Genomic DNA, 22,159 nt, shown 5'->3' on the forward strand with positions numbered 1-22,159 from the left:
TTTGGCCGCAAAAGGGAAAAGGTCTACGCATTTCTTCTGGTTTTGTAAGTTAACTGAGTAATGTCCTTATAAGAGACGCACAGAGGAGAAGACACAAGTAGAGACAAAGTGACCAGAGGCAGAGAATGGAGTGGTGCCACCATGAATCAGGCCCCAGAAGCTGGAAGAGGTTGAGACCAGCCTAGAGAGGGCATGGCCTGCTGACACCTTGATTTCCGGCAGAACTTCAAGAGGATTTCTCTCTATTGTTTTAAGCACCCTGTTTGTGGTGATTTGTTACAGTAACCACAGGAAAAGAATGTATCCTCCTATGGACATTTTCATTTAATAAACACGATATATTGATTGATGATAATTGTATTAGACACTGTCACTGCCCCCTCACCATCTGAAACCCCACCCAATGTTTTGGGGTATATTGTTTCACTTAGGTGCAATGATCTAGGCTATGAAGTTCTAGTCTTTGCAGACAGGCACTGGCGGGCAGCAGTGCTCGGGCAAGGAGTGGCTGCAACCTGGCAGCAGAAGCTGGCCCCGCAGCTGCCACTCCTAGGAGGCTGATCTCACACCAGCTACTGCCAGAGAGGAAATGAGTGTTTTCCGTAGGGCTCCACTTAATGTACAGTGGCTTAAAATGGAGCCCATTTTAAATGCATCATCTGGTTTAAATTCATGCACTGAAAAGGATAAATACCATCCCCCTCAGAACATCAAAGCCCCCATCATCTTTTCCTCCACCCCTAGATAATGTAAAGTCCTTTTGTGTTTCAGAAATGTTCAAACCAAGAGTCCTGACAGTTAAATCTGGAAAAAAAGCAATTTTCACATGGGATCTTGAAATACTCTTTTTATAAGTCAACCGTTCCTGTTTTCTTGTAAACCGTGAGCACTGGTTTAGTTAATATGTACTGTCAATTAAACCTGATGCACAGAAATGACACTTTGGAATTCCCTGGTGGTGTGTTTGGGATGAGTGTTTCACAACCTGGCTCCTCTACCACGTAGGAAAGAGGAAATGCTTCTTAATGTTTGGAAACATAATTCAACCACGTTAAAAACCAGTCTGGGGTACATTAAGCAATCAAGAGCTTATTTGCTATTCGGTCTTCATAAAAAGATGTTTGCCACTGTCGGTGTTTTCCCTGGACGAATCATTTCTGGAAATCAAGAAGAAACTCACCTCTTTCCTTTCTACTGGTACATTATAATTATACATATCATTGGGCTTCAATTTTTTGTAACATATTCATACATGCACACAACATAATTTGGTCAATTTCATTCCTCAGTACCTCCCCTGTCCCCTTCCTCTACCCTACCAGTCTGTCTTCCATTTTCATGAGATTATCCCATCCCCCTTTCTTTCCTTTTTTCTCTCGATTTCCACATAGGAGAGAAAATATATGATTCTTGATTTTCTGATTTTGGCTTATTTTGCTCAACATAATGTTCTCGAGTGCCATCCATTTTCCTGCAAATGACATAATTTTTTAAAATTTTTTTAATCTGTTTCAATTAGTTACACATGATGGTATAATGACCTTGACATAATTTTGTTAAGAAGAAACTCAACTCTTGAAGAAAGCCAGGGAGAAGTTAGATGGCATCTCCTTTCACTTTGTAAAAAGGAGGAACCATTCTAATTTGCCCTCAGCCAAAATGCTGAAGTTGCCATCTCAGTTCCTGCAGGGGAAACAATGCCCAGAGGACCCACTTTCCCTTCTACTATCCTGTGATCCCCATAACAAGGCAGATCACCAAGGGCTGCATCTTTAGTTCCTGGTCAGACATAATGAGATTTATTCCCAAGTGTTCAGATTCTGATTCACTCTCTTTAGAGGCAAAAGAAAGTCTGTTTTTCCTCCAACCTGAAATTACCTTGCAGGACTTTGGGTCATTAGGGAATCCGAGAATTCCTCCATGAGAGCCCAGTATCTGTTGATGTCTTCCAATATATCTCAAGTAAATGTGAAGCCTTTCTAACTGGATTGAGTGACATTTACAAGGGGCATCTGGGTAGGAAGCAGTAAATAGCTTTAGGAAAGGGGCAGGGTTATCTTGAATTTGTAGGTCTTGCAAATATTTATGCAAGGTGCTAAAAAGTAGCATCTTCTCTTCTTAAAATTATTGACCAAAGTGGGCTTATGACATTACTTTGAAAGTAAATATTGCTGCAACATTCTAAATAGATTTATTAGGCCCGTCACCAGCAGCCAAATATTTATGTAAGCTCTGTGGGTTGAAAAGGTAGTTTAAGGAGACTGTTTTAACCGCAACTTTGTAAATGTTTAAGGTAACATCCTGTCTCTTTGAAACCTTCCCACCTAGCCATATCATCATATTTATAATGAAGAGACAACGTACTCAGAGTGATGCATTATTTCCTGCCTTCCAACATTAGGCTTCTGTCCTTTTATCACAGCTGAACAGAAACAAGAAATGGTTTCAGAGAAAGATCCTTCCATGTACTACCTGGGGAAACGTCACCAAAAATGTTAACAGTTGCAGTCAAGAGAGGGAGAAAATAGAAACTTAAGATGTAAAAAAAAAAAAAAAAAAAAAAGGAATGATTTTAAATATTATGAATAAGTCTTGCTTACACACACAGATGCATTTAAAGTCTGCATTCATCTTTTCCCACTTTTTTATTGGTGCATTATAGCTGTACATAATGATGGCATTTGTTGTTACATATCATACTTGCACACAATATTACAATATGATTTGGCCAATCTCACTCCCCAGCACTTTCCCCTCCTCCCCATCTCCCACCCCTTAGTTCAGTTTCTCCACTGATTTCTCTTTGATTTTGAGGGGATTCACTCCCAACCTTTTTTATTTCCTTTTTCCTCTCTAGCTACCACATGTGAGAAAAAAAAAATATATGACCCTTGACCTTATGAATTTGACTTATTTTGCTTAGTCTGACAGTCTCTACTTGCATCCATTTTTCTGCAAATGACATCATTTCATTTTTATTTATGACTGATTGCGTATATAGACCATGTTTTCTTTACCCATTCATCCATTGATGGACCCTAGAGCGGTTCTGTAGTTGGGCTATTGTGAATTGTGCTGCTATAACATGTATCAGTGTAGTAAGATGACTTTAATTCTTCAGGATAAATTCTGAGAAGTGGTATTGCTGGGTTATATGGTGGTTCCATGCCTAGGATTTTTAAAAAAATTTTTAGTTGTATATGGATACAATGCTTTTATTTAATTTATTTATTTTATGTGGTGCTGAGGATCGAACCCAGTGCCTCACATGTGCTAGGCAAGCGCTCTACCACTGAGCTACAGCCCCAGCCCTCTATGCTTAGTCTTTTAAAAATTTTTTATTTGATCTTGTTAGTTATACATGACAGCAGAGTGTATTTTGACATATTATAATACATGGAGTATAACTTCCCATTCTTGTGACTATGCATGATGTGGACTTTTACTGGTCGTGTATCATATAGGAACATAGGACAGTTATGTCTGATTCATTCCACTGTCTTTCCTGTTCCCCTCCCCTCCCCTTCCCTTCATTACCCTTTGTCTAATTCAATGAACTTCTATTCTTCCCTCCCTTACCCCCTTATTGTGTGTTAGCATCTGCATATCAGAGAGAACATTCCTATGCCTAGTCTTTTAAGGAGCCTCCATACCATTTCCATAGTGGGTTGAACTGATTTTCAGTTCCACCAACAGTGTAAAAGTGTTCCTCTGTCTCCACATCCTCTCCAGCATTTATGATTATTTGTATTCTTGATGACCGCCATTCTGACTTGTGTGAGATGAAATCTCAGTGTAATTTTGATTTGTATATTTGTTTTGATTTGTATATTTTAAACTAATCTATTTTGCTGTAGATGTGCCTCAGTAACTACTAATGAAGTTTGGTCTCCAAGTCTGGTCTAGTTCTTAGAACAAACTGTGTGTGTGTGTGTGTGTGTGTGTGTGTGTGTCTAGTTGAGTGAATTCTGGGCTTTACTAAGCTCGGATCAGTCTCATTTGCTTGTGATCATGTTGGTCTCAATATCAGATTATGATACATCAGCAAAGACTCTTTGAGTTGCAAGTATAAGAAGCCAAACTCAAATTAGCTCAAACAACAAGAGCCCTGCTAGCATTGGCTAATAAAATAGAAAAAGCCGGGGATACAGCTTCAGGTACAGTTGGATTCAGATACTGAGCACTATTGCTAAAATCCTTTGCTCTACTTTCCTTTTGATTGGCCTTGCTCAGACAGCTTAACTGCTAGAGTAGACATGATGAGCAGCCACAGCTCTGGGTTTTCATCTACCAGCTTATTGCACCACAGACAGAAGCTTGGCCTACACCAGAAGACATGCCTCTTCTCAACAGTCATTGTGACTTTATGTGGCTTACCCAGAACCAGGGACATCATGTAGTGGTCATGGTCAGCTGTGATTTACCCCATCAATTGAAAAATCAGAAGGTGTAGTTATGAGGGGAAAAATTAATGTGAGTGAAGTAACGAAAAAAGGGGTTTGGCTAATGGATGGGGAAAGACAATCAAAACGAACCAAACTCAGATCATGAAAGACTAATTGGTATGTGTGTTGAGATATTGCTTAGAGACCAGAAGCCACCTGTGAATCTTGTAGTCAGTGACCTGGCCAAGACCTCACTTCATGCAGGGAGAGGATGAGGAGGTCAGCAAACTCATTCATTTGTGAGTTTACAAAATACCCATCGCTGAATATTTCTCCAGATCTGCCCAAACTTGCTAGCATCCAGAAAGGATTAACCTAATACCAGAGTTAAGGACTAGGACTATTTATCCCCAAACATGATCCCTCTTTCTCTTGAGCTGCATGTGAAAATTCAGATTCCTGGACCCCCTCGTCATGCTCTCTGGGTATGGGCTATGTACATTTTGATAGGCTGGATATCTGCATTTTAGCATGCTTCCTAGGAGATTTTTTATGAACTGGTTTCCATGATAAAATCTGAGAATTTGGGGTATGAGATATATGCTTCCACTTTTTCCATTTGGAACTTGCTTGTCACTTAGCAGGTGTTAAATACACAAAAGGCCACGGCCCCACATTATGACTAAAATATGGATGGGTACTTAGGAAAAAAAAGGTTGGTGTAGAATGAATTATTGGCCATCAACTTTTCACCTCAAGAACCACCTTCTTGTCTTGACCTCCAATTGGCAGAGTATATTTTTGCCTCTTGACTCTGAGTTTGGTCATGTGACTTGCCATGGCCACTGGAGTCTGGACAGATGTACACGATCTCAGACAAGACTTAGACCTTCAGTATGTCCCACTTGTCCTCTCACACTTCCCACAGAACCCAAGAGAAGCTTGCCCTGAAATGAGTTGCTGCATTGCATTCTGAAACCAAAGTACACACATTGGAAGCTTATCTCCCCAGGTAAGTTCAGCAGGCCCACTAGTTAAAGCAAAGCCTTCCCCATAAGTCAAACCTACTTCAATGGACCCCAAGATTGCTGACAGATTCATAAGAAAAAGCAATTACCATTTTAAGTCACTGAATTTGGGGTGATGTGTTGCATAGCATTGTTGTAGTAACGGCTACTAGCCAGTGTAATCAGAGGTTGGAAATGTCTTTGGGGGATTGGTTAGGTTGGGTTGGGGCTGATCCCCTACTTGTACTGAAAAAAAGCAATTTGGAGGACAAGCAGTTGCCACTTCACTAGGAGGGGTCTTTTCGGGTGAAATGTGGCTAGCTCCACCCAGAGGAGATGAGAATGAGACCTGTGTTTACTAGTTTATTTGTTTGTTTGTTTTGGTACCAGGGATCGAACCAGGGGTGCTTAACCACTGAGCCTCTTCCCCAGCCCTTTTTTATATTTTACTTAGAGGCAGGTTCTCTCTGAGTTGCTTAGGGCCTCACTAAGGCTGAGGCTGGCTTTGAACTCATGATCCTCCTTGCCTTAGCCTCGGAGCTGCTGGGATTACAGGCATGCGCCACTGGGCCTGGCAGAGACCTGTTTTTCCTGTTGGCACCATTGCTGTCGATAACAACTGGGTGATCTACTGTAGGCCAAGTGCAGCATGGGAGTGCAAGAGGCCTGAGAAGGGCCAGAGCTCTAGAAACGTGCCCACTACATTGCGGGGCTATACATGGCTCTTGTTTGAAAGATCATCTCAATGTGTTGACTCAGATTGTCATATTTCTCTTGGGGATCCATATAGGGATCCATATAGGGATAAATTCTCCCTGATTCTACCTGCCATCCTAATTGTTACATCCAGCAAGCCTTCAGCACAGAGGTTCCCAAGGAGCCAGAAGTAGGAGGATGACCTTACCGTGGGTGACCCTGCAATCTCTCCTCACTGCTAGTTCCTGAGGGTTTCAGGTTAGCAGAGCCAAAAGCTCACTTGATGTATTAGGTACAATCAAATGCTCTTTCCTCCCTGGTGCCCCTATTCTCACGTCCAGGTGGAGACTGCTCCCCAGGATCAACTATACAATTTACAGGGCTAGATACACAATGAAATATCAGGAGCAATTCAAAAATTGAATTACAAGACAGAACCATAGGCCATTAAGCAAATGTGGCCTCCTCTGAGCATGAGGCCCATTGTGATGTCAGGCCTCCTGCCCAGGAAGCTGCCCTGCTGCCCACAGAAAGGTAACTCAGCCAGTGCCTATGCATGTGTTAGAGGAACCACCAGCAGAGTCCACTCCCGGGTACAGAGGGCCCCTCCGTTGATCACTCGGCTAGCCTCCAGGGTGCCAACTACTTCCAGACCTCCTCTGAGGCGGTGGTTAAGCCAGTAAGGGCCAGCCCCAGGAAGCAATCCGGGTTGCCTCCTGCCAGGCAACTCCAGGTGCCCAATGACAAGGGTGGGTGCCACGGTGACTGGGAACCATTCTGCAATCCCAGCACCCCGCCTGCTGGGCGTTTGCTCGCAACCATTTAGAAAACATTTCTGTGAGCCCCCCAAGGTGCTTAAAATGCAGTCCAGACAAGGCTGTGGGTTTGAGCGATCACAGCTGTATTTAAAGATTGCGTAAGAGAATCACAGCAGCTTTTCTACAGAGGCCAGGAGACCTGCCCGGAGCTCAGGACCGCACGGAAACACTCGTGCAGGCTCCATGAAGGTAAGAGAATTGCCCTAAAGCCTCGAGAGCTGCAGGGCTCTGGGATGCGTACACGCAAGGCTGCTCATCACGTGCAGACATTTGGCCAACAGGCCTTCCTTTGAAGTCCTGGCAGAGCTGGGGCAAGCTCTCTGCTGGAGAACATGTGGCTGTCAGTGGGAGGAGGGTGGAATGGAGGCCTGTCACTCCTCCCCCAAGGTGAAGCTGCTCCTTTGTTTTCCCTATAGAAATGCTGCTAACTCAAAAGCTCTGAAGGCTGCTCTACTCTTTATTGTCTTCACAAAACTCAGGACAGTGCTTAAAGCCATGGAGAAAAGGGCCTAGTTTGTATGCTTCTTGTTGCCCTTGAATGAGATAAGAAGGAGGATGATTTGGGTAACGGTGGGCATGGTCTAAATCAGTGGTTCTCAAAGTACAGTCCCCGGACCAGCATTATCAGTGAGCTGCAAACTCTTAGAAATGCAGATGCTAGAACTTGCTCCTTACTGCAACATGATACCCAGTGACCAACCTCTCTTCTGCTCTCCTCAGCCTCCAGTAACCACAACTGTATGCTCAAGTTCAATGAGATCAACTTTTTGGATGCCATATGTGAGTTCTGGCTTATTTCACTTGACATAATGTCCTCCAGGTTCATCCATGCTGCAAATAACAGGATTTCATCCTGAGGGTGACTACAGTTGACAATAAAATAGCAAAATGTTTCAAAATAGCTCAAAGAGCGGATTTTGAATGTTCTCACCAGGAAGAAATGATAAATGTTTCAGGGGATGAATATGCTAATTACCCTCATCTGATTATTACACAATGTACACATGTATCAAAACATCACATTGTATTCTATAAATATGAACAATCATGTGTATCAATTTTTTAAAAAATGAAATACAGATTCTAGATGTCTCTAAATCTATGAAGCAAAAACCCTGAGGACCAAGATCAGTAATCTGTTTTGACAATTGCTCTTGGTGATTCTGATGCACCCCTGGTCAAAAATAGACCTTCATTGCCTTCATGTTAGTTTGCTAGGGATGTCACAATGGAATGCAGCAGACTGGTGGCTTATACAACAGAAATTGTCTTTCTCATGGTTCTGAAGCTCAAGGTGCTACAATTGTTGCTTTCTAGGGAGGTCTCTGTCCTTGGCTTGCAGATAGCTGCCTTTTTATTGTGTCCTTGTGGGGCCTTCCTGGATGCCATAGCACCCTGGTGTGGCTTCCTCTTCTGTTGTGGACACCAATCATGTTAGATTAGGGCTCCACACTTGTGGCCCATGTTGTCTGAATCCCCCTCCTTAACAAACCTGTCTCCAAATAGAGTCACGCTGAGTGTTAGAGCTTCGATATATGAGTTGGGAGGGACCCAAGTAGTCCATAACCGTCCACTCTCATATCACTAGTTTTCAACATTATACTTTTTTAAGGACTAGAATAACACACAGCCGTAGATCTGGCAAACTTCCATTTGCTGGGTACTGTGCTAAGTGCTTTGCATGAGTATCCATTACTATCCCTACTTGGCCATTTGGGAAATAGGCTTGGGGTTGAGTTATTTGCCAAACCTCACAAATGATAGCAAAACCAGGCTCTAAACACCAGAAGTCTGGCTCCAAAGTATGAGCTCTTAACCCCTAGACAGGTAGTAGACCTAGGTCTCTTTCACCATTCTTATGTGTTACTGTTGTTGTTATCAGCATATTATGCATATTTTTATTCTTTTATATAGCTGTATAATATTACATTTGTGGATATGCCTTCATGTAATCAAACATTCCTCTAATGTTAGAAATCTAGGGTTTTTCCTAGGCTTTAGTTTTTGTTTTGTATATATTTAATATACTATATGATGTTTTGATATACATAGTAAAATGTTTACTACTCCAAGCAAATTAGCATATGCATCATCTTATATGGTTACCCGTGTGTGTGTGTGTGTGTGTGTGTGTGTGTATGTTAAAAGAACCTAAAATCTCTCCTTAACAAATTTCTGATATGCAATTCAATAGTACTAACTCTAATACTGTGTTGGTCAGCTTTCCATCGCTGTGACACAATACCTGAGAGAGTCAATTTAGAAGAGGAAATGTTTATTTTGGCTCACAGTTTGACTGTGACGGTTGCAGCCCATGGTCAGTCAGTTGGTGCCTTTGTCTTGGGGCCTGTGGCCGGCAGAGCATTATGGCAAGGAGCGCATGGTACAGCAAAGCTAATTGCCTCATGGGAACCAGTAAACAGAGAAGCATTTGGGTCCCAATATTCCCTTCAAGTGCATTCCTCTAAGTGCCCAGTGAACCCCACTTTCTAAAAGTTCCACCATCTGTCAACAGTGCCATGGGCAGGTAATAAATGAAACTTCAGGGGATATTCTAGACAAATTTTACAGTCTTCCTACAGTACATTAGACTTCTAGAGACTTCTCCTACATAACTGCAACTTTGTACACTTTGACCTTCTTCTCTTCTCCTCTCCCCCAAGTCCCTGGTAACCACCATTCCATTCTGGGTTTTTTTTTTTTTTTTTTTTTTTTTTTTTGCGTTCAACTTCTGTTTATTTCAATTTCACATGTAAGGACATACAGTGTTTTTCTTTCTGAATCTAACTTGTTTTCACTTAGCATAATATCCTCCAGGTTCATCCATATCACAAATGGCAGGATCTCTCTCTTTTTTAAAAAAGCTGAGTAGTATTCCATTGTTTACATATGCCACAATTTCTTAATCCTTTCACTCATCAATGGACACTTAGGTTGATTCCATATCTTAGCTATTGTAAATAATATTGCAATGAACATGGGGTACAGATGTTTCCATGAGGTACAGATTTCATTTACTTTGGGTATATTCCCAGAACAATGATTGCTAGGTTCATATAATATATCTTTACTTATTTTTAATTTTTTTAAAGATAATTTTTTAAAGATTTTTAAAGATAATTTATATGGTTACCAACTATACAAGGGTTCGCCTTTTTCCCACACCTTTACCAACACTATCTCTTGTTCTTTTTTTTTGGTGCTAAAGATTGAACCCAGGGCTATTTGAATGCTAGGCAAGAGTTCTATCACTGAGCTGCACTCCCAGACTATCTCTTGTGTTTTTGATAAGAGCCATCCTAACAGGTGTGAGGTGACATCTCACTGTGTTTTTAATTTGTACTTTGTGATAAGTGAGGTTGAGTGCATTTTCATATGTCTACTGGCCATTTTTATGTCCTCTTTGGGGAAATTTCTATATTAGTTCTTTATCCATTTTTAATTGAATCATTTGGTTTTTTGCCATTAAGTTGTGTTGAGCTCCTTATGTGTTTTGAATATTAACCCTTTATCAGATATAATGTTTGCAAATATTTTCTCCTAGTTTGTAATCCGCTTTTCATTTGGTTTGATATTTCCTTTGTTATGTAGAAGCTTTTAGTCTGATGTAATCCAACTTGTTTATATTTGCTTTTGTTGTCTGAGCTTTTACTGAAAGCCAAAAAATTATTAAGACCAATATCATTCAACTTTTCCCAGATGTTTTCCTATAGGCTGTGTAGTAGAAAAAAATTTGCTAGTTCTACATTAGCTACTTGTCCTTTTTGAGAACTAGAAGAAAATAAAACTCAAATTAAGCTTAATAACACAGAATCTGCCAGCTGTATTCCAACTGCTTAATTAAATGGGACTCAATCACAAGGTAGTCATGTTTATTTTATCCACAGCATGGATAGAACATAAGAGAGGAACTCTCCTTGGCTCTTCTGCTTTCTGAAACAAGAAGGGAAAAGACAACACCAGTGAATTTTCCAAAACAATACCTTTTTTGGGGGGCGGGGAGCAAAAGAGAAACTAGTTGCAAAGGATCTAGAGTAGGAAATTCCCTGCACAACAGTTAAAACATGGCAATTTCAAGAGAGACATAAAGAAAGGTGGAGTCAGACTGCTTCCTAGGTTTAAGAATCCAGCGTCACAGATTGTCAAGGATTATGTCTTATGCCTCAGCTCCAGCAAATTCAGTAACGAGGTATACTAGAGGAGAAAGACCTGAGTTTCCTCCAAAACAGATTGCTACATCCCTCCCATTGTGAATCCCTAAAATAACTCTGCTGTGCCTTAATGAGACATGGTTGGGATGGAGGATGCTCACAGTAACGATATTGTTTCACATGTACCTGTAGCACTTCAGCAACTATGTCCCAAACAACCCAGATACAGAACCACAATTTGGTTCTGTATCTGGGTTGTTTGGTGTGATACAGTTCCAAACAGGACTTAATTGAAATATATTATAAAGAAGTCCAAACAGGACTTCTTTATAATGGCAGCTCCCATTTATTAACAACTTACTGTGTGTGAGCCATTATCCTAACTGAACAGTAAAGGGAATGGGAACACACACCAGTTACTGCATAGCTTGTTTGTTCCCAGTTATACTGTTGGTAACTGAAGGCACCAGAATTCCTCCTAGGCCATCTGTGCTAGAGCCAGGGCTTTTACCCAGAGTTCCACCTCCTCTCAAATGCAAACTGAAAAGAAATTTGGTACTTACAGAAGTGTGTCAAACACTTCTACTTTAACCAATAACAGAAACCAGGATCTGAAAGGAGCCACAGAAGTTCACCTGGTTTGGCCCCTTGGCCACAATCCAGAGACGGTGTCACCACCAGTAGACGAAATGGCCAAGGTTCTTAGGAAAAACAAAACAAAACCTGACCAAGTTTATTCAACCAATAAATGGTGGCTAAATCAACAAGCATGTATTAAGTGTGTGTTCATTTTACTGAGTCTTGTGGATCATAAATCAGAGGAATTTCCAGGAGCTTTGTGGGGCCTCCTCACTGGGGTCTGTTTGGACCACCCCAAGGCTGGGATCGCCATTCTGTGGGAGCCTGGCTCTTACCCACAGGACTCCCAGGGCCTGGCACATAGTTTCTTTGCTGGTGGTTGTGCTGGCCTGGGCCCATGGGTAGCTGGGAGGCCTCTCTGTACACATACCCACCCCTTTCCATGGCTCCTTGCAGCTGAGAACAGGGCTGCTGCCAACATCTAATGGAATACCCACCCCCAGAAAGCAGGACTGTAGGCAGTGGCCCTTGTGGGCATGGCTGGGTTATAGGACATCTACAAAGAGGAGCCAGGACAGACATGACCTTGGAACCAAAGAACCATCTCTTGGTGGGAGACCATCTCTTGCTGCTGTTTGGCATGAAGTGAAAGGTCTGATGAGGACACCAATGTGTACTTGAAGTGACTTACTGGAGAAACAAACCTCTGCTCCCTGGAACCAGACTGGCATCCCTCCTAAAATGTCTAACGGCACATGTGGTCTCAACTAGCAGTGCTGGGAAAGGTGAGTGCCTGGGACACAGGGGGTAATGACTCACGCATGTCCTGCAGGCCCTGAGGAGGGGAGCTGGTGATGTGTCATATGCTAGGGGATTTTGTATGAGAGAGCCTCTTAAAAGGGTGAGGTGACCCCAAGAGAGAACCACCCAGAAATCAGAGACCTGGGGTAGGAGGCAATCTTAGCTAGTTGAAAGAGGCCCCTCCTCAATGGACATTCAGATGGGAAATCTTCAGTGCTGAGGGTTCCAAACAGCCCAGGGGCCAAGCCAACCTTGGGGCACACAAAAACAGAGAAGGCCCTAATGCTGACTTTACCCATTTTCTCTTATTCCTCCAAACTCCCCACTACCAACACCCAGTCCTGACCCCGAGAACAAAACTGGACCTTCCAGTAGTGGAGGCGGTGAGGAAGGGAGAAGAGATGACCAGGTCCTTTCTACAGAGGCAGGTCAGAGCTGAGGGGACAGAAAACATTCTCACTGGATAATTTTAGGGTTTTAATATGGGACAGGACTGGACTTGTAATATTTGAAAATGACCAAGCATCCATAAAATCTGAGATTTTACTCAATGGGCGCTGAAGATGAATTCAAGTCCTCAGAGTTTTTGATGGGTAAGAACTGGAAAGGCAAACATTGCTTTCTGGTTAGAATTTTTGATGTTTATTTCACTCAATCATATATAAACATCTCTCTCTCCCTCTCTCTCTCTCTCTCTCTCTCTCTCTCTCTCTCTCTCTCACACACACACACACACACACACACAAGCACACACACCTCTCTTTCCAAATATTTCAAAAGTACGAGGAAGTCCAAATAGGCAGGTTGGTGCTGGGTGGTTCAAAGATGAGGTGGTGTTACAATAGTTGCAGGAGCGTCAGGTCCACCCAGATTGAAGATTGGAAGTAACCAATGCCAAGGTTATTTCTTGGGTCCTTTGTGAAGAGATCCTGGCCAAATGACGTCAAGAAGGTAACAAGAGCACAGAGGATGGGGGATGGTGTGTTCAGGCAGAAAACTCCGTGTGGTCGATTCAGGGCCCAGTGCTATTTTGTAGCAGGTGATCAGGTAATTCCATTTCTTCTAGTGGACATTTTGTGGGCTGTCTCACATTGTACCTGGAACCATTAGGACATACAGGTGGCATTTTCAAGTAGTAAGCATTTCCATCACCTAAGTGAATTTATGAGTAGGGAAAATCATGAAATAATACTCATAAAATACAATCAAGTTGCCCTCTCTTAAAAGACTCCATCCTTCACAGAAGAGAGATTTTGTGTAGTCACAGACAACTTATTTTCTACTAGAGCCTGTTTCTAATAGAATCATGTGTTCACTTTTTGTCACTGTGACCAAAATTCCTGACCAGAACAACTTAGAGGAGGAAAAGTTTATTTTGGCTCATGGTTCCAGACCCTTGGTCAATGGTCAGCTGACTGCATTGTTCTGGGCCCCAGGTGGGGAGAATGTCATGGCAGCAGAGAATGGTGAAGGAGAACCACTCACCTCATGGTGGCCAGGAAGCAGAGAGAGAGGGAAGGGGCCACAGGGAAGCTGCACCCTTCTAGGGCATGTACCCAGTAACCCCCTCGTCCAGATATGCCCCTCCTGCCTACAGTTACCACCCAGTCAGTCCATTCAAACTAAGATGGTCTGATTAGGTTACAGCTCTCAAGATCCAATCATTTCACCTCCAAATATTCCTACATTAATACAGGAGCTTTTTGGGGATACCTCATATCCAGACCATAATAAATCTCTAATTCAAGATGGTAGACATGTTTAATGAAGCAGAATCAATGTCATTTTCTATAGATTAACATACTCATACTGGAGTATGGGTTGTCCTTTGCTTGACTTGGGGGTTTCTTTGGAGAATTTTTGGTAGTCAGCTGTAAAAATATGCTATATATTTTAAGCACCAAAAATTTTTAGAGTGCACACACAGTCCTAGAAAAAAGAAAAAAACTATGATCTTAAACACTGTCTCAAACTTTGTAATGATACTAAACCTTATGTATCATTAACACTCAAAGACCCCCAAATACAGAGTGTTAAATAAGATGGGAGTTTTCTTCTCTCTTATATAAAAGTCCAGAGTGAAGCAGGTGGTCTTGTGCTGGCAGTTGGCTCAAATCCATGGCTCTTCCAAGCGTCTAAGTTTGGGCTCCCTACACGCCTCAGCATGTGGCTTCACTTTTGAGTTCAAGAATGCAGCTCTGAATGCCACTGATACCATTGCCCGGTGGCTAGAAGATGACCCAGATGTTGCACACATCACACTGCCTTAGCCCCAGTGTGGCCACAAGTCTGCATCCAGCTGCAAACAAGGCTGGGAAATATGGTCTCTCACTAGACACCCATGTGCCCAGCTGGAACCCAGGGATTATATTTCTAAGTGAAAAACGAGAGATTGAATATGGAGAGTGACAGGGTGGGGTTGACAGGAGTCTTCTCTGTGCCTCAGCAATTGCTGAATGAAAAGATAATTTCATTGGACATTTATTGACTGCTTCCTGTGTGCCAATGTTCTAGTTTACCCTAATTTTCCAGGAAAAAAGGCCTTGTGAGTGTAAAACCTTTAAAAGGAAAATCCTAACCTATCTATAAGTAAACCAAATTCACAAGTAGGATCATTGCTTATGTATTTTTTTTTTGCAGGAAATTATGCCAGAGGCAAAGTCTTCTCTTTTCACTGGGTGTCAACAGAGTTAAAATGTTTTGATCCCCCACAGGTGATATGGCCCTGCTGAGCTCGTGGGGGTGTACAGACCTGGTGCCATATTCACTAGGTGCTTGGAACCAGACCATTTTGTTCTGGCAGGAAAATTAATGCCAGGATTGCAAGTGGTTGTCACAAGGGCTTTGCTGTGTGTCACTCTCTCCTCATTCTCCTATTGCCCAAAACAAACACTCTAACGTTGTCCTACGGAGAGAGATCTAGGCTAGGAGGCAGGAGCTGGAGGTGATAGTGGCTCCACTCCTTAACAGTTGTGTGACCTAAGGAAACAACAGGACCTAGGTTTCTGGTCCATTCATTCTTCTGGCAAGCATGAATTGTCACCTGCACAGCAGGCTCAGTGCTCTGTCCCTGAAGGTGTTCTCCACGTCCTAACTTCTTGGATCTTCACAATGCCGTGGGTAACCTGGCCTCAAGAGACAACACAGACTCGGCTATACCCACGTCACATATGTAACGAAAACACACATTGAGGACATTGGTGTTTGTGGCAGAAACTGCTGATTATCTCCCAGTATCCATTCTTCTGTTTTTCCTATTGTAATCAAATCCCTGATTGTGAGTTGGACGTGAGGCTGCCCCTTCACTTCTCTCTGATAGCAACTAAGTATGGTCATGCAACTAAGTTCCGGCCCGTGGACTGTGGAGAGAAGCTTCCAAGTCTTTTCTGAAAATTAAGAAGAGTTGTGTCCTCCCATTCATTTTCCCTGTTTCTGCCGGCTGGGATGTGTGCATGGTGGTGAGTCATCTTGGACCTGTGGAGGAGAGTGACACCCAAAGATGGCAAAGAAACAAGATGAAGAAGCCTGGTACATACCCAGCGTTACTATTCTATTCCTCTGTAGTAACTCATCCCCGACTGTAGTGGCTTCAATATTCCTGATCTCACAAATTCTCCTGGTCAGGAACCAGGTGGTTCTCCTGGTCTCTGAATCAGGGTCTCTCATGAGACCACAGTCAGGGGATTGGCCCCAACTCCTGCATCTCAGCATTCAGTTGGGGGAGGATCTATTTCCCAGCTCCTTCACAGGGCTGTTGGTAATCCCAGATGGCTGTTGACCAGGGACATCAGTTCTTGGCTAAGTGATCCTCTCCACAGGGCAGGTGATTCCATGGCAAGTGGCTTTCCACTGAAGGATCAAGAAAATGAGTGGGAACAAGACAGAGCAAGGGAGAGACAGGAGGATGGAAGCCAGTCTTTTCATAGCCCAATCTCAGAACAGACATCTCATCACTTACACCTGTGCTATTTGTTAGAAGAGAGTTATTGGTCTTACCCACAGGCCAGGTCATGATGCAAGGCCATGAGTTCCAGGAGGAGAGGATCCTGGGAGCCACTGGAGAGCCATCTGCTGTACATCCTGCCACCGAGGAGTGGCTTCTTGTAGCTGGTCTGCTGAAGCTACAGCATGATGTGAAAGTGAAATAAATAACGAACCGTCTTCTTTAAAGACGGGGTCTGCATCTGAGCAGCCAATGTGTTCCAATCAATTTGACTCTTCTATGGAACATTTCCCCAACTTGTGAGGACCCTAGAGCAGGTGTTTTCTGGAAGATCTGCCCAGCTATATCCCTTTCATCTTCCACTCTGCCTCACCTCCCCTTTTTGGAGATTCCCATAATCATTTTTATAACTACTTGCCTCCAACTAATTGAAGAAAGGGTCAACAGACAAGCCAAGGTAGGCTAAATCCTCCCTGTGGGCATTTGGAGTTAGGATCCAGAAACCCCTATGAGTGTCCCTTGAGGACTGGACTCCAGGTGAAGCTAGGACTGATTGGATCTGCTTGTGGGAAAGCGAGGAAACCCGTTTGCAGAGAGAGAAGGAAGAGGCGAATGTCAGAGAGTAGGCTTCCAAATGGACTCAGTTCCTGGCTTCCTGTTGTGGGACTTGCTGGAGCCCGTTTTAGCCCCCATCCTCAGCTGTGTGAGATATCCCTGCTCCATTCCAGAACTGTCCTTTTTGCTCCTCTCCACACCTTAATAAAGACTCAACCAGCTTGAAAGTAAAGAGTCTCTGACTAATAAACCCCTTTGCTTTGTTGAGTCCCACACCCAACGCCATTGCAGCTCATGGCATCCTGGTATGCTCTGCAACACCTCTACCAGGAAAAATAATAAATTCTTGCCTAAAAGCACATGTGATGGGTCATCTTAGCTCACCCAGGAAAGAATAGTGCAAGGAAAAACATTGCATTGATATATGTCTGTATGTCTGTGAGGTGAGTCATTGCTTTGTTGGAGGTCAACAGGAGATGTCTTCGTGCAAATAGGTGACAAAGAATCAAAGGAGTCATCTTTTCTTGCTTCAGCTCCCTGTTCACTCACATGCTGCTTATCTAGACTGTGTGTCCTTGTGTGAAGTTGTAGAAAGAGCCCCCCAATCTCTGAGCAGTCCCCAGCCGGTTCCCTGGAGCAGCTTTGCTCTTACTCCTTTTGAATTCCCTGATGGCACTTGAAGAAGCAGTCTGGGCTCTGGGAGAGCATCTCTCTCCACACATTCCCTCTGTGTGCTACTTTCTGGATTGTTTACTCTGGAATCCAGGCCAGGGTGCTGGGGATGGGTTGTATTTCTTTGGTGGAATTCTGCACTCCACTTCCCAAGTCACACTCTGCATTCTTTCGATGCCTCTTCCAAACTGGTGGTTGGTTTTGCAGCAAAGCTATTGGCTGCACAAGCCCAGGAAGAGTCTGTCCTCAACCTTGTCCTAACAGTTGACCCTCTAGTGTGGAAGGGGCCAAAGTAGGATATAGTAAACAGGAAGACGGCAGGCTTGGCCTAGCCTGGCCTGGCCTGGAGAGCAGGAAACATCAGCCACCATGCTCAACCCTGCCCCGGATCAAAACCTTCTGGGGTACAGCACCTCCCAGGCTGGTCCAAGGAGTGTTCTCAGCAGCTTGGGATTGTCAATACAGCAGGACAAATTTGTCCTAAGACACCAACTCAGGAATTTTTATGGTTTCTGAGCCTGGTGTGATAGATGGATAGACAGATGGAGGAGAAGAGGACAAGCAAAAGTTAGAAAGGAAAGAATGGTTGAGTGATGGATGGGTCCACTTTTTTCTAAACAGCTACTTGCCCCCATGCTACCTCAGATCCCCAAACCTTCCTGTCTGGGCTGTGTTTTTCCATTGGTATAATTTCTAACATGCTATACTTCACTTTCAGAGTTAACCTGTATTAGCTTTACGTGACTGTGACCAAAAACCCAAGAAGATCAACTTAGAAGAGGAAAAGTTTGTATTGGCTCATGGTTTCAGAGGTTCAGTCCATGGTAAGTCCATTCCATTCCTCTGGGCCCAAGGTGAGACAAAATATCATGGCAGAAGGACATGGTGGAGGAGCCCTGCTTTGCTTGTGGTGGCCAGGAAGGAGAGTGAGAGAGATAGCTGGAGGGGCAACTGGGAAGAAGAACCTTCCAGAACACACACCCAGTAACCTACCTCCTCCAACCACACCCCACTTGCCTACAGTTACCATCCAGTCAGTCCATTCAAACCAGGATGAACTGATTAGGTTACAGTTCTCACAATCCAATCATTTCACCTCCCGGTATTCTTGAATCAACACAGGAGCTGGGGATGGGTTGTATTTCTTCGGGGAATAAATCATACCTGAACCCTAACACAAATCATGGTAGAATTCAAGCTCTGTGAAGGCAGGAGGCTTTGCTCACTAACGGATCTCAGAGTCTAACAGTGCCAGGCACATAGCAGGTGTCCAGCAAGTATTTGCTGGACAAATGAATGGATGAATGGGTGGATTTCCCTAGTGATGTTTTGCATGATTTTCTTACTAAATTTCTTTCTCCATTTTCCTGCTGCTCTTCAAACTGAGAATGTCCTCTCTTAACCCTACCAGTCAACCCCACTCATCTTTCAAGTGCCAACACCAATGCCACTTTCGCTGTACAGCTGTGCCATTAAAAGCCAGGCTCTTGCAATCTGTATATGGGGTAAAAATGGGAGTTCATAACCCACTTGAATCAAAGTGTGAAATATGATATATCAAGAACTGTTGAGAGCCACAGCCGAAGGGGCCCCAGCAAACTTCCAGCTGCCAGCAAACTTCCAGCTGCTGGCTGATGATTGGCTCACAGCGGCCCCAGCAACATCTAGCTGATTGGCTCCTCTGCGGTGATGCTCATTGGGCTGTTTCCCTGCCCTTTCAGACCACAGAGCTGCTCATTGGGGGACTTTTTTGGCTCCGCCCACGTGACCCAGCCAATCGGCCTCAAGAGCAGGAGGATTGTGGGAGGTGGAGAGAAGCTGGTGTGGGAGAGAGAGGCTTGTGGAAAGCCGGTGGTGGCAGTTGAGGCTCCGAGGGTTTTTCCTGAGAGGCTGTTTTGTTTGGCGTGTGTGGTTCTAAAAATAAAGTTAGTTTCTTTTGACAAGTGGCTCCTGATTGTGCCCAGCCAGACTGTGGCATTATCTGTTTTTAACTGTTTTGGAACACCCACAGTGGCAAAATTTTGTAAGCAATGAGCTATAACATCTTTAGTTTTTTCTCCGGCATGAAGGGAGCCCATCAAAAATCCAGAAGAAGTATCAACTGTAACATGCAAATATTTTAATTTTCCAAATTCTGGCAAGTGTGTGACGTCCATCTGCCAAATATGGTTAGGTATCAATCCTCTAGGATTGACTCCAAGATTAACTTGTGGTAAAAAGGTCACACAATTTTGACATTGTTTTATTATTTGTCTAGCTTGTTCCTTAGTTATTTTAAAACGCTTTTGTAAAGTATTAGCATTGACATGGAACTTTTTATGAAAATTTATAGCTTCTTCTAGTGTAGAGAAAATATGTATGTCATGTGTAGTTTTATCTGCTAAATCATTGCCCAAACTAAGGGCTCCAGGCAATCCTGTATGTGCCCTGATATGTCCTATAAAGAATGGATCTTTTCTGTCCCAGATTAGACTTTGTATAGTGGAAAGCAAAGAGAAAACAGTAGAAGAAGGGGAAATCCTATCAGCATCTTCAAGAGATACTATAGCATTAACTACACACTGACTATCAGAAAATAAATTAAATACAGAATCTTTAAACATCACAAAAGCTTGTAAAACTGCATTAAGCTCTACCTTTGAGCTGATTGTTTGGGTACTAAAAATGTAAAAGTTTGATCAGGGGTAACTATTGCTGCTGTACCATTATTTGACCCATCAGTGAATATATTTTGAGAGGCTTGGGGAAAGCCGGTGGTGGCAGTTGAGGCTCTGAGGGTTTTTCCTGAGAGGCTGTTTTGTTTGGCGTGTGTGGTTCTAAAAATAAAGTTAGTTTCTTTTGACAAGTGGCTCCTGATTGTGCCCAGCCAGACTGCGGCAAAGAACTATGTAATGTTTTGAACAACCAACAATAAAAAATTAAAAAAAAAAAAAAAGCCAGGCTCCCAGAATGCAGATCCCTCCTCTACTGCTTCTGAGGCTCCCTGGTGGCCAGGTGGAAGCTCTTGACTGCATGCTCAGTCTCCTTACCTAGTGGGTTCATTGTCAAGATGAAATAACATAACGTCCAGGACATGCTGAATTCACATATGCCCCCTGGTATTCCCCAGTTGAGTGCCTTCTCTCCCTTGTTTAAGCATCTTTTTTCATTGCGACTCTCTGAAGAACTCCTCTTGTTTTCTCTTGTGTTCTAGCTGTTCTTGCACATGTGGTATTTTCCTTCACAGAAGCTTCTCCTGACACAGAGATTTGCAAATGCAGACTTTGGAATCATGTGCCAGACTTGAACAGAAACATCGTAGCACAGGAGCAAACATTGCTGAGATGGTTTGGGGAGAGGTTCCTATTCTGAGGATGGGTTGGGCACTTTGGGAGGGCTTGAAGGACAGGACAGGGTGGTGCAGAAACACAATGAAAAACAAAACAAAGCAAAACTGTGCAACATAGCATTTCATATCATGAGCTGCAACTTCATAAGTTTTCCGACCAGAGACCAGGAGTAGAAGTCAGCCCTCCCCTGTGAAGCAGAAGCCCCCATTTGAAGGGAGCAAGAGGCAGTCCCAAGCAGAAGGCCACAAAGGGTTGGTATCTGAAGAAAAGGACCTGCCCCTTTCTGTGACAAGGATCCTCTGGAAAGGCATTTGTGATAAACACGGCTGTGTTTCTGCAATCTGGCTTTTATCCCTTCAAAGGTTCCTGAGCTAGAGGCAATTAACAGAGCTGGGGAAGCCAAGAAAGTGCACTGTGAATATAAACAGGTTGACAGGACATTTATACAGCAGCATTGAGCAGAGTCCCTGATCCCCAGGGTGGCGCAGGTCACTGGGAGAGTTTGAGACTGAGAGATGCCTTCTTTTGTCTTACCACTGGGATGAGTTTCCTCCACCAGGCATGAAGGATCCTGGCTGGGTTCCAGGAAAGACTGGAGGACTGGCTGGGATTGCAGAGTAGTGATGGACAAAGGAACCTCCACATTGCTCCCACCCAGGACCACCAAAGCTCCATTACAGGGAGCAGAAGTCACTGTCTCACTTTTCCCCCTCAACTTTACTAAGATGCAATGGACCATCTCCAGCCCCTGATAACCACCATGTCTTCTTCCACGAGTTTGACTATTTTAGATCCCACATGTGCGAGAGATCATACAGAGTCTGTTTTTCTGCATCTGGCTTCATTCACTTAACATAATGTCCTCCATGTTTGTCATGTTGTCACAAATAGCAAGTCTTTAAACCTGAATAATATTCTAGTGTGTGTGCGTTATTTTTTTTTATCCATTCATCCATTTGTTTATCCATTCATTTATCAACATTGAGGCTGTTTCCACATTTTGGCTTTTGTGAATTACGGGACAGTGAACATGGGACACAGGTTAATGATCAGGGAAAGGCACATCGAAACCCCAACAATATATTACCTCTCACCTGTTGGAGCAAATATTGTCAGAAAGACAAAAGATAACCAGTGGGTGAGGATGCGGAGGGAAGGGAACCCTGCACACTGTTGGTGGGCATTTGAATCCATACGGGCTACATTTTGAAAAGCGGAATGAG

At 43.4% G+C, this 22,159-nt stretch overlaps 1 long non-coding RNA gene across 1 annotated transcript; it reads left to right on the plus strand.

The window, feature by feature from the left end:
- The first annotated feature begins 11,419 nt into the window (after window positions 1-11,419).
- LOC124105681 (uncharacterized) lies at window positions 11,420-21,831 on the plus strand. Its single transcript, XR_006855819.2, has 3 exons — window positions 11,420-12,421; window positions 18,326-18,431; window positions 20,801-21,831. It is a non-coding gene; the product is annotated as an uncharacterized LOC124105681 (long non-coding RNA).
- The last annotated feature ends 328 nt before the right edge of the window (window positions 21,832-22,159 follow it).

This window comes from Marmota monax, unplaced genomic scaffold (assembly GCF_021218885.2).
Source record: "Marmota monax isolate L192 unplaced genomic scaffold, Marmota_monax_Labrador192_F-V1.1 WCK01_AAM20220418_F8-fsc00025, whole genome shotgun sequence".
Lineage (NCBI taxonomy): Eukaryota > Metazoa > Chordata > Mammalia > Rodentia > Sciuridae > Marmota > Marmota monax.